Below are 10,641 nucleotides of genomic sequence, written 5' to 3'. Positions count from 1 at the left end.
CACTGACTTACTCTCAGTGACTTAAGAAACCCACCAGCACACAATCATTGGGTCAAATAAATCAAAATGTATGAATCGGAATGAAGTCATTGAAATGCAAGAGAGTACACAGGTATGCTGAACAGCAGTAATAGCAAATGAGTTCTTTTGTACCGCTTCTGCACTGCACCTCCATTATAACTCTTTAAGGGGTTCTCAAAGGACTGCAAAGTACCCTATTGGGTTGCTTAATTTTCAGTTCATCACTTGGTATATATTACCACATTAAACATGTACTGTAGGTAAGGGCTTAAAATTAATCTTTTTCAACGGTGTGAGCAGGGAGCTGAGAATCACTGCAGATATAACTCACAAATGTTAAGACAAGTTTGGGATTTATCCACTGGTGGCTTTAAATGAGAACTGTGGAAAGGCTACATAACAGTGAAGTAGAGAAGACAGACTTGGATTTGATGGCAAACTTAAAAGTTATTGATCCTATGACGTGTCCATATACCAAACAAAACGCTCCAGCAACAGCAGCTTCTGTAGGTCTAGTTGGACTGCAGCCTCTACTGTCTGGGCTATCCTGGTCACATTCCTGAGCTGTACATTCACAGCTATATTTACTTGACTCAGAGTGTGGGAGTATGTTGCAGTGTCTCCCATACGTCCACCTGTCCCCATTTGTAATACCGAATAATCACTGTGCCACTTTATCTTTGGCTCCAGACCTTACTATTAATACTCCTATGGTGCCAGTGCTTGAGTAGTTATTGCTCTCCATCATTCTTTGTGATCTCTGGGACAATACTGGAGTTTATTAGCAACAGATCCTCATTAAGACTGCATGGCACAGCTTGACTCCGCTCTACTTGACTCACTTTTGTTACCAGGCACATTTCTTTATTTCATTTCCCACTGCAGATATACCACGTTAATGTAGACGGGATTCTTAGCTGATCGAAAACTGCAAAACTGCTGTGATATCATCTTGAACGCGACACTCACTGGATCCTTTCATCGGCAACCAAACCAAACAGAGGGAAGTCTGCACCTTGGTCAGTCAAAAGCAGCTGCTTATGGCGGTAGCTTGGCAATTTAAAAATGGCAGGTCTGTGCATGAGTGCAGGATGTGCAAATTATCTTTCAGACTGGTCTGCAGTCTTTTAACTCCACCTTCTAGTCTCGGCTCAGCTCGCTTGGAACCTTGACCTAGGTGGTACCGAAATAAGTACCAGGTGCTATTCACAACTTTTATCAATGTAAACTCAAAGAGTCGAGCTGCACCATAAGTCTGATATGCTGTATATGTCTATGATCAGAGAGTGATGAGGCCACAAACTGCACCTTGTTTGGATCCATGTGTGCTTTCAAGGATGAAATATCCTGTCTGGCCCATTGGATTCTCAGTCGACACAAATAGGACGAATAAACGGAGGAAAAAAACAATGAAAGTTTTTTATTAAGCTACATATTTTCCTGCAGTCACAATAGTTAAGATCCATATTGATAGTATCAGTTTCTGCAGGGTTCTCCAGATTAAATGTAGGACTCCTTAATATCACATTAAATGATACCAACCACAGGATGTGCATATGTTACAAATGTAATTGTGTACATTCAGTGTATTCATTTGAAAGTACTGTATACAAATGTTTTTTTACTTTATTAATATTTTATTGTTTATGTTATCCCTATAATTCCACAGTACTATAAAGTCTGATTGTTTTTTTTACTTGCTGTGATTTTCTTTTTTTAATCCATATTTAATGAGCATTGTTGAAGGGAGCCCGAGATCCAAGCTTTCCTTTGCCAATGACTGCTTCTTGTAATTATTGTGTACATAACAACACATAACTTGTAACTTTGTTGTTGTAGTACTTCACAGCAGTACATAACAATAAGTCCTGATTTTATTCATTAACGCAGCCTGAGCTCACATAAGTGGCAGAAAATCCTGTTTTTGCTAAATTTACACTACTGCCATTATGGGATGCTAAGTTTAGCGACTGCAGGTAGCAGTAGTGAGTGTTTGCTCCAGGTCCGATGGTGCTGATCCAAACTCCACAGAAAGGATTTCACAGTTTACTCTCCCACTATCCCACTTTTAGTTCATACACAAAAACATTTTATATTGGCAGGCAAGAGAAAAATACTCGGGAGTTTTTGTGAATAAATGTTAGACTTTTAAATATCTTGTAAGGCCTTTTTTTAGGGAACACAGGGGAAAATAACAAACAAACACTTAAGAAGACTTTTTCAAGGCCTGCAGACATGTAATTTTTAATTTGATGTAATGCTGCAGCAAAGAAGATAAATCATTGTTGCACTCACAGTTATGTAAGAGATGCATCTGCACTGTCAGACTAAGCCTTAAATAAGGACAACAACGGCTTTCTGCGCTGTGCAGTCTTATTTTCCATTTAAATTAATGATTACCATTAAATACTGAGTATTGAACACAGGCAGAGACAAAAGAACTTATAGGCAAACTATAATTGCCCTCAGTGTAATTACAGTATGTGACGCAGTTGGATCCTACATCTCCAACACCCCGCCAAGGTTTCTGTAATAAACCCAGACATCACAAGCAGCTCCTGAGGAGAGGCATCTCCATCAGGCATAGTTAATCACATATATGTTTTTTTAAATATTTGTGGACTAATTTAATTTTTTATATTATGTTTTTTTTGACGTCTGAAATAAATTCATAAAATTAAATTAAAAAAAATCAATCCTTTACGCAATTATAGGCTAAACTGCTTCATGAGAAATAAAACTGAAGACCTTATCTGACCTGTGCATGCCTTATCCATTATTGATTTTTTAAATATTAATACCATCACCCACACTCATAAAAAGTATTTGTCCCTTTTAATTTCATAGTTACTTTAATTTCTCTTTCTCTCCCTCTACATTTTTACAACTTAAAGCAGCGTACGTAAGGTCGGGAAAATCCAGTTTAGTGCAGGTTTAGAATAGGGGAAGAAAAGCAGATAGAGCAACATTAAATATATATATATATATATATATATATATCAAGTATGTCCATCACGTTGATCATTCTTTGCACGGTGAGTGTTAATGTGCTGATGTCCCAGGTGCTAATGTGCTGCCACATGGTGATATATGTTCACATGTCTTGGCATTTCCAATCTCTCATGATGTTTTCTGACGGCTGAGAAATGTCAAAAACGTTACAACATTTCATTCAGGCTGATGGTCAGGAAGTAAGTGAGAAACATTGTTCTTCATTTTTCCTAAACAAAATCCATGGGTGCGGTCTGTCATGTCCTGTCATTCCACACCCCTGTACCAGGTGTAGCACCTCCATATATCAACAAGACTTTCAGTCCTAAAATGTACTGAATGCACACAAGAAAAAGAGCCCCGTGTATGGAGGAAGAGGGAGAATGATAAGAAAGTAACAATATTAGAAAGTGGTAAGAAAACAAAACTTGAATAGTAAAACGTGATAAAAAATGTATCAATCTAACTACCTGCATATTTCTGTTATTTATATACAATTTACTTATTTAAACATATTTACACATAACCAGCAGTTAACCAATCCTAAATCTCATTGCTCAAATATAATAAAAATGTAGATTATAGAATCGGTAAAGTTATTTATAGAATAGAAATACTTCATTTATCCCAAGCTGGGAAATTGCAGAACATTATATGTTTATTGTATTAGGTTATACAGTATATAAAATAAGTATAATTATGTCATTATTTTTCAATAGTATATCATTATTATATTTTATAATAAAATAGGGAAATTGCTTATATTTATAGCAAATTTGGGTGTTTATACAATAGGGATAAGTGTTTATAAATGAATTATGATGGACAGCGGATAAAGGGGTAGGAACAAACGAGTGCACACTTCTTCCTGCTCCTTTTTGTAATATTAAATATTTAATATTTGAGTTGCTTGTATATTGGGTTGGAATATATTGTATATATTGCTTGTTTTTGAATATAATCATGTTAAGGTTTATTTCTATTGTGCTGTTTAACATGCTCGAAAGTAAGAAATTTCATTCATACATTCACATTTTACAATATAAAAACAATATAGTATCTGTAGGTGGGGCTTTTAGTAAGGACACTGTGATATTTTGCTGACTGGCAAAGGCTAAAGCTACATGCTAACGGAGCTAAAGCCCAAGAAACAATAACAGATTCAATTCAATTCAGTTCAATTTTATTTATAGTGCCAAATCATTACAAAAGCTATCTCAGGACACTTTACAAACTAGGTAAAGACCACACTCTATGATTTATTTATGATTTACATAGACCCAACAATTCCCCCGTAGAGTACGGTGGCAACGAAAACCTTCCACGGGATCAGTGCCACGTTGGCTGGCATGCTTCTGACATTATCTGCAATCGAACTTTTGGATGTAATTAATGTGAAAGCTTAGTGAGCACATGGCCTATGCTTCTTATGCTCAACCAATCAGAAAGAAAGCCATTAGTTACGGATAGTTTGGCCACATGTCTGTTAATACAAACACACTAATGACAATGAACTGTGAATGTTACACATACAGTTACTATTATTTTCTAGATGCACACTGAGCAACATGACACTAAAACGAGCAAGTTGAGTTGCGTTGTTAGAACAGAGCAGAGAGCTGAAAGACAAACACGCCACTGTCTTGAAAAAAGGTAACCGCTCACACTGTTTGTGCTGAATCATTTGCAATGTCTTATCAGCAGACGTTTAGATTTGACTGATGACCAAAAACAGGGTAAAAGAATAATTTTGGGGCGGATATGGATTTGGTTAATTTATGAACCCGAAATCTGGGCAGTACATCTGCTGACACCAGCAGTGTTTAATATGCATTCAAATGCAGGCTGCTTGCTTTGTGAAAAGGGAAAAAACCTACATTCAGCAAATAAGAGAATTAACTACTCACACTAAGTGTTGACCGAGATTCAAACTGAAATACTCTCAAAGGAATATTGATTTAATAATGCAAGTCATCTGCTACAAAACAGATTCCATAAATCACATCAAAAGCACTTCAATCAAATTACATATCAAGAGGTTGGATTACAACAGAGCTTCTTTTGGATTCAGTTCTGACAAAGTTGATGAAATCCGAGTGATGACGGAGACCTTAGGCTCAAGCTGGATGCCAGTGCTACAAAAACAAGAACTCTCACCTGAGTGGGAAATATAGAGGTGATGCTGGGAAGCCAGCTGTGGCTCAGCGCTTACGTACAAAAACAGCTTTTGTGGCCAAAGCAAGGGGAAAGTATCTCAAAGGCACTCGAAATACTGTCAGAGCAAGCTTTGCACTGCAACATGGCATCTGTTTTCCTTCCTCTGGTGGAGGTATTTGTCTCATGTGTCCTAATGTTTACATTCGAATAATGGGAAAGAAGTAGAAGAAATTTTATAGGGACACCAGAAAGTGTAGTTGTTGCCTTGGTAGATGTGTTCATGTCTTTTTTATTATTATTATAAAGCAGGTCAAGGTGCTATATAGTTATTGTGAAAGTATCAAAACACTTTCCAATCCAAAGAGAAATGCACGCAGCCTGTATTCAGAAACTGTGCTTTTAAACAAACTGTAAGGACTTGTGTACGGTTGTGATGTCACAACTATATGCAGGTAGCAAGTGCCGCAACAGTGTCGTTACAGTCATTCACCGACTGAAATTACGGTGCAGACACCTAGACTCGGAAAAACTGACCAATCAGAGCAGACTGGGTTTTCTGCAGGAGGGGGGCTTAAAGAGACAGGTGCTAAAACGGAGCGTTTCAAGAGTTGTTGTCAAGCGACAGTATGACAGAAGTATGTGTTTTTGAATATTAAAGTCTGGAAATTCAAGTACAAACCTAAAAATGAGCTTAATGTGTCCCCTTTTAAAAGGACTTTAGGGACGGATTTCTTCAGAAACCTTAGCAGCCCTGTGCCTGACGCTCAAAGCCTCTCCCATGACATCCGTGATAATGCCTGACATCCATGATCAAGTCCATTAGATAAGACTTTAAGTCCATTCTCAGTAATCCATTCACACGCAGAGTTAAGTGTTTAAAATGATGTTACACACGTTTATGTTGTGTCACATGTAAATAGAGGAGTGTTGACTTCTTCTGCAGAGGTCGGGCTCCTTTTCTATATACTTTGTGTACACTTGGAAAACAAAATGGAGTTTGATTGAAATTAAAACTCTCTGTATAAAGCTCCTTTGAAGTATCAGGATAAGTAATGACACTGAACGGCGTAATCCCTGTGAGTCAGTTAAAGACAGAGAGGGAAAGAGGAGGAACTGAGGCAGGTAGGTAATTAAAGGTCGTGAGGTTGGGATGGACTTACTGGTATATCTGCTCGGCTGCTATTTATTATGCGTGATTGCTTTTGTCAGTGCTGCTATAATGCTCAAAGCAGTGCTTAGCATTTAAGCACAAAGTGATCATGTCCTTACATTCTGCAACTTAACAGCATCCGCAAGACTCTGACAGCAGTTAAAGAAGGGACAAACCACACGTAGCTGGGGGTGAGGCGCTGCAAACGATAATAAAGTAGGGCAGAGTACAAAGCAAATGTTGTCACTTGCTTTGGCTCACAATATTGGAGGGAATGAACATTTTTGCATCATTATTTTTATAATCACTGAAAAATGTATTAAAATGATCACGGCGTGATTTTTGTGAGGATCTCTACTAAACAAAGTTTCTTTCTTAAGTCTGTAGAATACGATGTGTAGGCCGCAGCACCACAATACTCAATGATGATTAATTGTGCAGCACTATGCCAAACTGCCAATGTTATAAAATTCTTTCAAAATTGAGTGTGGACTAAGAAGTCCTGTATTAGTATTTCATGGTGGCACAAGAGGAAAATTCAGGGGGTCATCAAGTCATTAGGATTCATTGTGTGTGCATCATGGATGTTTGTACCAAACTTCATGGCAATCTCTCCAATAGTTGTTGAGATATTTCAGTCTGCAACAAAGTGGTGGACCGACCAACCAGACATATTGTTATCCCTTATGCAGCTAGCAGGGCTGGGCTACATGGCCAAAATCCTTCATCCTAATAGAGGTATTTTTATATGTCAATAACGATATATATCACAATAAAGCATGTTTTCTGGTATTTCAATAGATAAACAGTACATTAGTCTATTTCTGTATACTACTGTGTGACTTCACTTACGAACTTTGGTGCAAAATAAACAAGGCAAGGATCAGAACGTAAAATGTCGTTCAAATGTCGTATATTGCCGTCAAGCAGTTCAACCATTGTTTTTTCAACATTGCGATAGAAATGATATACAAAAATTGTTTTGACGATGTATACATCATTATATTACTCATCCTTAGCTGCTTGCATTGCTAAAAACCTTGACTTTAACCATTGTGGTTACAGATTTCCTTTGATTTAATGTTATGAATACGAGCCGCTAGTGGCGGTAGCATTGCTATTTAAAAATAGCAGGTTTTTGCATGAGTGCAGGATGCACAAATTATCTTTCTGGTGATGATATCTGACCAATCAGTGGTCTGCAGTCTTTTAACTCCACCTTCTAGTCTCGGCTCAGCTCGCTTGGAACCTTGAACGAGGTGGTACCAAAATAAGTACCAGGTGCTATTCACAACTTTTATTAATGTAAACTCAAAGAGTCGAGCTGCACCATAAGTCTGATGGAAAGTACGGCTTCTGAATATTTAAATTGTTTATGCAGTGTTGTCAAAAGGAAATGTGCTGTATATGTCCATGATCAGAGAGTGATGAGGCCACAAACTGCACCTTGTTTGGATCCATGTGTGCTTTCAAGGATGAAATATCCTGTCTGGCCCACTGGATTCTCAGTCAACACAAATAGGACGAATGAACGGAGGAAAAAAACAATGAAAGTTTTTTATTAAGCTACATATTTTCCTGCAGTCACAATAGTTAAGATCCATAGTGATAGTATCAGTTTCTGCAGGGTTCTCCTAATTAAATGTAAGACTCCTTAATATCACATTAAATGATACCAACCACAGGATGTGCATATGTTACAAATGTAATTGTGTACATTCAGTGTATTCATTTGAAAGTACTGTATACAAATTATTTTTTACTTCATTAATATTATTATTTTTTTAGCCCTATAATTCCACAGTACTATTAAGTCTGATTGTTTTTCTTTGTTTTTTTTTTTTTACTTGCTGTGATTTTCTTTTTTTAATCCATATTTAATGAGCATTGTTGAAGGGAGCCCGAGATCCAAGCTTCCTTTGCCAATGACTGCTTCTTGTAATTATTGTGTACATAACAACACATAACTTGTAACTTCTTTGTTGTAGTAGCAGGGCTGGGCTACATGGCCAAAATCCTTCATCCTAATAGAGGTAATTTTATATGTCAATAACAATATATATCACAATAAAGCATGTTTTCTGGTATTTCAATAGATAAACAGTATATTAGTCTATTTCTGTATACTACTGTGTGAATTCACTTACGAACGTTGGTGCAAAGTAAACAACAGGCAAGGATCAGAACGTAAAATCTCGTCTATTGCCGCCAAGCAGTTCAACCATTGTTTTTTCCAACATTGCGTTAGAAATTATATACAAAAATCGTTTTGACGATGTATACATCATCATATCACCCATCCTTAGCTGCTTGCATTGGTTACAGATTTCCTCTGATTTAATGTTATAAATACAAGTGGGCTGAGTCATAGTTTTTTCTTACTTTGCAGAGCAACAAAATGACACCGGTAATACTTCTGTCCATTTAACCTCACCTATTTATGTTTGTGATGATTTAACTTATTGTGAAGATTAAAAGACTTGTGACGCCTGGCTACGATTAGATGTCGCTCATCAAAAGGGGAGGGGACCTCAAATCCGCAGTGCACCACCATATTGGCAGAGAAGAGAAACGGGGCATGGTCTCCCTCGTCTGTTAGTGGATTATTGGATTTGGATTATCTGTGCACACAAAATGACCCATTAGGGAAAATTGTAGCATGCTCTTTCGTAGGAGCTGGTGCCCTGGATAACACCTACCTCACACAAAAGTGTGTCAGAACGGGTCAGAACCTGAACGGCTTGGCTGGTACATGTATGGGAGACACTTCAGTGACCAGAATCAATAACATTCACCGCTGTTCATAGAAATGCCTGAAGACCCAAAAAACATCTTGGCACAGGTAGAGATGTAGACAATGTCAGCAAAACAAGGCTACATCCACACTACAAGTACAAGAACAGCACTGGTGAAAGGTCAAGTAGAAGGATGAAACCGCAAGAGCTATGTCAGCCGAGAGATAACGGAGATGTCATTATTTGGTTTCTGCCTGTCCTGACTAAAACACAACCCCAGAGTTTTCAAACTAAAACAGGCTTGGAAATGCCAGAGTAGTGTGGGCCAGAACCGTAGTAAAATATATGCGTTTGTAAACAAAAAAGTAGAAGTGTGGATGTAGCCCATGGCAGGGCATGGTCAAGAGCTGCTAATCATCGCTGATTTGGCAGGGGGGGAGGGGTGAAAGGTGCTTTTGACTGAGCTATTTTTATCTGGATTCCATGAAGACAGCTGCCATCCTCCCGAGTGGTTGTGAGACTTTCCATCACCAGTGACATAAGAAACAAGTACCGTCAGTATTGCTGTTATATTTGTCATATAATGATAATAAACACTCTGCCTTTAATGCTTTTACAGTTGTGGAGTGGGTGCTGAAAATCTCATAAGCTCATCCGCTTTAGCTGAAAGTATTACAGACTTTGGGCTCTGTAACTGCCTGTGTGCCTCTTTAATCTGCCAATGTGTCCAACTGGAACTCTTTACCTGAGACATCAAACGGAGCTGGTGCTGATCAAACATCATTGTGATCACATACATAACGCTGCTTCTTATGTGTCTTCAGACAAGAAGAAAACACATTTCTAATTCATTTATAGCCAATGATTTCTCACAACTATCAAGCCAGTGGCTTTGTGCAGGCGGTCTACTGTTTGTATCTATTAAAGACTATCGGGGAATGTGGATTTGACCATTTGAGCATGTGGGTGGGTTCAGGTCACATTTTATAACCCTGACATTCCCGTGCCACTTCAGAGCGGCCAGGACCTCTGCCACCAGTTTGGTGAGGGACGTGAGATAAGGGCGGACAGAGTGACAGTGACATGCTCCACAGCCATAAGCCGGGAATGTAATTCTGTCGATGGTGGCCAAATGCCACAACATCTAGACTCTGGAACGAGCCACAGATCCCCATCAGCATTCTCCCACAGCCCAATTTAGCTCTGTATGCGAGTCAATGAATTCCTTTACTGAAGATGGAGGAAGGAGCTGCATATCAAGGATTTAGCATTAATTAGTGAGCCGTGTACACATGGCCTGGGGCTTGCTGCCATGCTATTCTTCATGCCACATTGAATTAAACTTGGTTTAGTTTTATATGAATAATACATATTCAGATTTTTCTCCGTATTAAGAAAATACAAAGCAGCGATTCCATTTTCAACTGTGATACTGTGAAGTGCTGTCACAATGTGTCAAGATGTTTGAGACAGTTTTGCAAAAGACTATATTCAACAAAATTGTATAAAGCCAAAATATGTCATATCATTCGTCAGTTATCTAAGGAGCATGTTGAAGGTTTTTGATCTTTTTGAATACTTTTACTT

This window comes from Echiichthys vipera (genome assembly GCF_963691815.1).
Source record: "Echiichthys vipera genome assembly, chromosome: 16".
Classification (NCBI taxonomy): Eukaryota; Metazoa; Chordata; class Actinopteri; order Perciformes; family Trachinidae; genus Echiichthys; species Echiichthys vipera.
This window is presented reverse-complemented; position numbering follows the sequence as displayed.